Below are 7,151 nucleotides of genomic sequence, written 5' to 3' on the forward strand. Positions count from 1 at the left end.
CATTTTTCCGGTGAGAAGCAAGTTCAGTTCAGCATCCTGGACATTATCCCCGAGGACTTCGTAACTTGAGTGGGTCTGATCGAGAGGAGCTGGGAGCCACGGACTCTGGCTGTGAAACCATAAAAGACCACCAGGGAGGCCCCTCCGAGTGTACCTAGCCACAGCCCAAACCTGGAGAAGCCTGAGCCGACCAGGAGGCATCCCTGGTCTTCTCACCTTAGACCAGCCTTCCCTGCTTCTGCCCCAAACCCACCTGGCTCAAGGGTCCACCGGAACGACCGAGTCAGACCAGAAACCAGTAGGTGAGGGTCTCTCCCGCCAATATTCTAGATACCTCTGCCCCTAGCCTTGGCCAGGTGCAGGGGCACAGCGGTGAGAGGCCACTGCTGCAGACTTCTCCAGACCCTGGCATTTCCATTCAGGGCGGCAGGGGCGGGTGGGGCAGTGGGGACCAGCAGCCCCCTCCCCAAGAGGCATTCCCCTCCCGGGTGTCCAGTCTTCAAGCAAATGTTTCTGATTCGACAGGAAGTAGAACAAGGGGCTAATCTGAGTTTAATTTTTGAAGCCAGGCCTTTGATTTAATACTTATTCGTTTAACTAATTAATGCCTCTGAGTCTGGGGTCAGAACGCATCTCAGTTCAGTCCATCTCCTTCTTTACATCCAAAGACAGACCTCACAGCACTTGGTACCTCCAAACCATTCATTTATACCAATTGGGACATTCCAAGGGCCCGGACGCAGTTACCAAATAGGATTTTGCGGAGTTCTCCACCATCGACCGTTAAATCCCATCGTCCTGTGCAGCGTCCCCGGGATTTCGCCACCAGCCCCTCCCACTCTGGCACGAAATCTACTCACAAGCCCGGTCCTCTTTCCCAGGTGGTGTCTGGAGAGGGTCTGGATGTAGAATGTTCTGGCTTTTGAGACATTTTTTTCAAACCCGGACTTCATTCCATCAACAAATATGTATTAAGCGCTAACTGCCTGCCGAATACCAGGCAGATTCTGGAGGGGGCGACTCTGGTCCCGAAGGAGAAACACGTAGACCTACAAATCCACAGGCGTGAGCAGAGTCTGAGCCCTGGGGCGGGAGAGGATCTCAGGGCAGGGCCGGCTCAGGTGAAGATGACCCACAGGTGGGGACATGGCGAGCTCAGGAGAGGAGGGGGTGACACCCACGTGAGGGCAGAGGTGAGAAGGCCAGTGGAAGGAGGGGAGGCAAGACTGCAGTGCCCAGGACCGAGTTTCAGAGAGAGATGCTGGAGGGTTTTTCATACACGAGTTCCTAGGGGAAAAGAGATTATTTTTTCTTTCTCTCCTCTCTTTTTTTTTAAAGCACAGGATGGAACTAGCTCCTTGACTCGACCTTGAGTCCTGCTGGCAAGTCCACCTTATCCTCATCTTACTATGACTTTCACTTCTCATCATCTCGTGTACAGTCAGCTCACAGGGACGGGATCCAGCATCTGAGCGCCCAGGGGTTCACAGAGTGGGGTTTACACCATCACGGCTCCTGTTTTATAGATGGAGAAAGAGCGCTGGATTCAGGGCAGACCCTGGATGGTACCGGCGGCTCTGGGATGGTGTGGCAGGCTGATGTCACAGTGGGACCAAACTGCATTCAATGCTGATCGGAAAAGACGGGTGAGGGGACAGAACCCGCAGCCCCTCCCTCAAGCACGGGGCCGGGTGGGCCAACCTGATGGGCCCCCAGAAGGGAGGGCCCTGCCTGGGGACCCTACGTGGAGTTCGGCCACGGGTAGTTTTCCCAGTAAGAAGATAACGACTTGGTCCAATGAATTCCTTACGCCCACAGGGAGCCCATGGATAAAGCCAGCAAGGGGGAGAGCAGGGAAGCCAGCGCCGGGCAAATCTGGGGTGTGACCGTCCTTTCCGATCACTCCAGGTGCCCGAGGGCTCAGCGTGAGCAGAGACAGACGGGGGGTGGCTGCTCCCTCCCAGGGAGAGGGGGACTTCCGGGGACCAAGCAACCCACTGCCGGGATCCAGGCGAACACCAGGGCGAGGATTTCCACCACGTTTGTTCCCTGATGCACCAACCTGGCTTGTGATGGGCATGCAGATTGAAGGAATGTGGATTGAAGGAATGAAAGGTCTCCTCCTCTCTTGGAAACAGACAGGCAGCCACCCCTACCAGCCGTGTTCGGTATCGGCAGGTATGGACACGATGCTGTCTGGCCCTTAGGCGGGGCTCTGCCCTGAGCTACGGCCCTGAGCTTCATAGCCAGTGAAGCCCTAGAGCTGGGGGGATTTTGTGGGTGCCTGTGTTACCCCAGCACCTAGAGATTCCAATAGGTTTCTTCAGAGTCTCAAAGGGGTAGATCACTCCCCAAGCCCCTGGCTTCCCACTCACAGGCTTGTAGACCATCCCTGCTCCCTGACCACCAGGTGCAAGCCCACAGGCTGCAGGAGCAGAGGGAGAGCCAGGGTCCACTCTGACAGGGTCAGGGAGGCTTCCCAGAGGGGGGGCTTTAGAGAAGGCCCCCCCCTGCAGCAACCAACCGGCCAATGAAGCACCTCCTGATCAAAACTAGAATCGAACCAAAGGAATCGTTTGTTCATTTCACCCCATAAACTGACTCAGATCCTGGGCTGGGTGCCAGCCCTTCACTTCTTAGCGGATGGTTCAGGGTAAGTCACTTAACCTCTCTGAGCCTCAGTTTGCCCGTCATAAGACAGGTTATCATAGAACCTGCCCAGAAGACTGTCCAAAGAATTCAATGACCCTCAGAGATTGCTAGGACAGGACCTGGCAGATAGGGAGAACCTATCTGCCACTCAGGATTCAGCGTCTATTGGTCACAAGGTCAAAATGCCTAGTAGAGTCCAGGTCCCAGGCCCAAACCCGGGACCCCGTTGAGCACCACCAGGACCTGACGCGAGGGAGCTCAGAGTGTCGTCAGGGAGACGTCAGCACGGGATGCTGCACCACGGAGCCCATAGGATGCCCCGCCCAGCTCTCGCCTCAGGGCGGCTCTCTCCTGGGGACTTGGTCTCTGAGCAAAGTCCTGAAGAGCAAAGGCACCAGCTGGAGGAGGAGAGGAGGGGAAGGACAGCTAAGGAAAGGAGACAGGACTCCCTGCTTCCAACACACACATGCAGACACACACGCGTGGACACGAGTGCACACGCAAGCAGGCACACGTGCACAGGTATATGCGAGTGAGCACGCACCACGCGTATAAATGTGCACACGTAAGCACAAGGCCGAAATGCACACGTGTATGCACGAGACCAGAACATGCACCACGCACACAAACACGCGTCTGTATGCCCGTGCACACGCATCTACACTCACGCGAGGACCATACACACCTGTGCACAGGTACGCAGGTGAGCGTACACCAAGTGTGTAAATATGCACACATACACAGGCACAGGCCAGACCACACACATGTTCGCACACTCACATATCCACACACAGGTGAACAAACACACAAGAGCATACGCCATCACGCAGAGACCCACACCGCAGGTGCGCACAGGTATGCCCGCGCCCACATGCACGTACAAACGCACACGCCCAACAGGAAGGCGTCTCTTGCCCTCTGCGCCAGGACAGCAGAATTACCTTCAGCCCCGTAAGCCTAAGAGCATCTTCAAACGTGGAGCAGATCCCTGGGTCTTCTTAGGTTGCAGATAAACAGAGCAAAGCCTCCCAAACCCCACAAAACAGTGCCATCTTGTGGTGGCAGCGGGACCAGGCAGTGACCGGCGGCGGCCTTTCCTTTGGGCAGAGTTTTTCCTAGAGCCACTTTCAAGGTGGGCTGACACCAACAGAAACCCTGGGTGGAGCCGGAACCCTAGGGCAGGCGCTCAGCCACCCTTTTATTTGGGAGAGGTCAGGTGCTCTAGTCTGTTCTAAAGCCCCCCTCCCCGGCTCCTGCCGGGCCTGGGGTCACCTGGGCACTGAGTCAGGCCCTGCAGGGGATTTGGGGAAGCCTCCTTTTCTCCCTGGGGTTCACATGCCTCATTCGGAAAATGGGGCCACATCACACTGATGCTCGCCTCTGCCTAGAGCTGCCCCCCCTGCCCTGGCTCTTCCCCAGAACAGATGGGGCCACCCCTACACAAGGCCGGAAGCAGAGGCTCCCCAGGGTCTCCGCTTGGCCATTTAGAGGTAAGCTGGGAGTCAGCCCCAGGGGGCCCCTTGCTCCTCTGCAGACCACCATCTTCAGCATCCCCTGAGAGGCTGGAAGAGACGCGGGATCTCGGGCCCCATCGAGAACTTCCAAGCCCAGGGGACTTGGGCAGCACCCTCCGGATACCCTTCAGTAGCCCTCACCCCCTCTGGGTGCCCATCTGGATAACCACGTCTGTGCCTCTGTGCTCTCACCTGTAAAATGGAACCAAGATCGGAGCCTGTCCAGTAGAGTCGCCGGAAGGATTAGAGGAAACCTACTCCAGGCAAAGTGCTCGGCCCCGGCGCCTGGTCTTGCAGAAGAACTCAATAAATGTCAGTAGGGGTGGGGGTGGCCTTGCCCCATCGTTTGACCCCCTCCCCAGTTCTAAGTACATTTAACTTTGAGCTTCACCTCCAGAGCTTGGGGAGACACCTCTGGAAGACAGAAGCAGGAGGCTGGGACTCCTGCAGCCCTGCCGTGGACCCGGCACGTGACGGACAGTGCTGCATCCAGGAACCCCGGTTTCAAAGGCATCGGAGGTGGGAACGGCTTCCCGCATTTCCATAATTCACTGCACACCAATTAATCTTTCACTGTCGATATAAGCGTGAGTCCTGCGGCGGCTCAATTCCCTCCCCAGGAGGACGGGCCCTGCTCGGGCTCCGAGGGGTTTTCTTTCATTTGGCATGATGTTAATTTCCCCCGAGTCCCCTGGAAAGAGGTTTTAGAACAAGACGTGAAGCTTGGCAGGAATCTGACATCTGAAACAGCCGTGGCGACAAGAGGAGGGGTTGTGACATTTGCTAATTGCCAATCGAGCTCTCATGTGAGCGCTGAGAGGCTTGGAAAATAGTTTCCATCCCCCAAGCCCGAGCTGGTTCCCTGGCTGGAGACACGCCCACCGGCGCACCATGCTTTGCCATCGGTAAGTATCCTTCCAGGATCTGAGAGAAATAACAGGCAAGTTTCCTTTTGGAAAACCAGAGAACCCTGGGAGGCTTGGTTCCAGAGCACCTCTGCTGAAGTACAGCTGGGTGAGCGAGGGCAGGACCCTTCTCTTCCCCGAGCACCTGTGAGGTGAGGGTCACGGCATTCCCGGCCCACCTCTCCCAGGCCCCGGATCCCAGACCCCAACCCCTGGCTTTCGGCTGAAGTCTCTCCCTTGTCAGAGGATGTGCAAAGCCGATTTTATGGGCCTCAGAGACCTACATCCGAACCTGATCCCCAAAGGGGGCTGCCTGCCATTAGCCCTGCCCCGTGGTCTGCCTACCGTGGGTCTGGTGGACCCAGAGCCAGGACAGAGCTTTCAAACCAAAGTTCTGTGGTCGTGTGCAAACTTGGCTTGTAAAAGCACTGCATGTGTTACGTGTTCGGGGTAGGAAAGCGGGAGCAGCCCCAGCATCTGCATCCTTCCCGTGGTAGCTGTTTGGGAGGCCATGGCGCGCAAAGTGCAGAGAACGCAGGCCACGCCTGCTGACCCTACACTCTGTTCAGCTTCAGACGCTCCCAGCAACTTCCAGTAAGAACCGCGGTGACGATATCCCTGAGCTAGTAAGTGCAAAGCAGATGGTGCGGCGCACCCCGGCGTTCACACTTCTGCTGAAGGTGTGTGTGCACACGCTCAGGATGGGCCGGCAGCCGGGCAGGGCTCTCTGGTGACCACGAGGGTGGCCTCAGCCCCGCCAGTCCCCACCAGCAGCTCCGAACACAAGCTGAGTAAACCCTTTGCCACAATTTGCCTGACCCGGTGCCCTTCCACCCAGACTGCTGCCCCTAAGCCGTCCCCCCAAATGGAAAGTCCCCTGATGTGAGCTAGACGCACGACAGCACCTGTTACCTGCAGATCTGGGGGTGCGCTGAGATGGGGCTTACTCTGGGACCCCCCTCTGTCCGTGCAGCCTTGCCGTCACCCCCGACTTCACAGGCCAGCGTCCTGCTCCAAGGGGAGTCTGGGGCCCTTCCCGAGAGCGCCGGGCACCTGCATCATCCCCCCTCGGCCCTGGCAGCCCCTGAGCTCTGGCTCCAGAGAGCCGGGGTCCCCGGGGAGGCAGCGTGCCTAATTGCAGTTCCAGCTCATTATACACACTAATGAGAGGGAAAGCCGGAGAAACAAAGAGAGAACGGACGTGTCTTAGCCTCCACTGGGGACCCCGCTGGGCGGGGATCTTTGTGTTCTGTCCTGATTTCCTCTCCCGTAACCTCAAGACTATAGAGATCAGCAAAACGACAGCCATGCCAATTACAGACCCATGTCGATTGTAAACACCTACTGTGTGCCAGGTTCTGTGCTAAGCACGTCATCCCCAGAATCTTCTGGAATCGTCTCAATAGCCCAGAAGCAGGCTCTGTTATTAGCCCTGTTCTATACCAGCCGAGGCTCTGAAGGGTTCCACAGCCTTCTCAAGGTTATGTAAGACCCATCAGCAGTAATAATAACCGGTGAGTTTATTGGGGGTTAAAACCCTGATATCTAAGACTGAGACGCGTGCCCCGCCCTCTGTCCTCCAGCCCCGCCTTCGCGGCCCTGAGCCCAGTCCCAGGAGTTCAGGCTGATAACCTAACAGCGGGCCCCGGAGCTGTTCTGTCTGGTACGGAACATAAACCACCCAGTGGGATGTGTTGCCATCTCGGCTCGGTGCCCAACTCCTGGGTCACGGCCCCGACGCCCTTTCCAGGAAAGCACGCAGAAGGCATTGGGCCCCAGGGAAGGTAAAGGCGGCCGAGGTTAATGACTTGCCGTGCGTCCTGGCGCCCTTGCACAGCAGAACACTGCCCGCCTTTATCTTGGCCACAGCGTTCTTTGAGCAACAAACCCAAATCTGAGGCTATAAACAGTTGGCCTTTGTGCGCGCAGAATTGCCTTCTCCGGGCCTGCTGATCCCTGACCCGGTTTGTTTGTTTATTGGGAGTATTTTTAGCGTGCACTCTGTTACTCACCGACTTTCCTTTTCAATCCTCTGTTTGAGTAGAAAGGAAACGGAGAGTAACACGCACGTCACTTGAAG

The 7,151-nt window shown here is 56.9% G+C and overlaps 1 long non-coding RNA gene across 1 annotated transcript; it reads right to left on the reverse strand.

The window, feature by feature from the left end:
* Positions 1–570: 570 nt before the first annotated feature.
* Positions 571–6,262, reverse strand: LOC141279284 (uncharacterized). The gene is made up of 3 exons (XR_012333255.1): positions 5,984–6,262; positions 4,558–4,857; positions 571–4,456 (listed from the first exon to the last, which is right to left on the reverse strand). It is a non-coding gene; the product is annotated as an uncharacterized lncRNA (long non-coding RNA).
* Positions 6,263–7,151: the final 889 nt, after the last annotated feature.

This window comes from Tursiops truncatus, chromosome 8 (assembly GCF_011762595.2).
Source record: "Tursiops truncatus isolate mTurTru1 chromosome 8, mTurTru1.mat.Y, whole genome shotgun sequence".
Lineage (NCBI taxonomy): Eukaryota > Metazoa > Chordata > Mammalia > Artiodactyla > Delphinidae > Tursiops > Tursiops truncatus.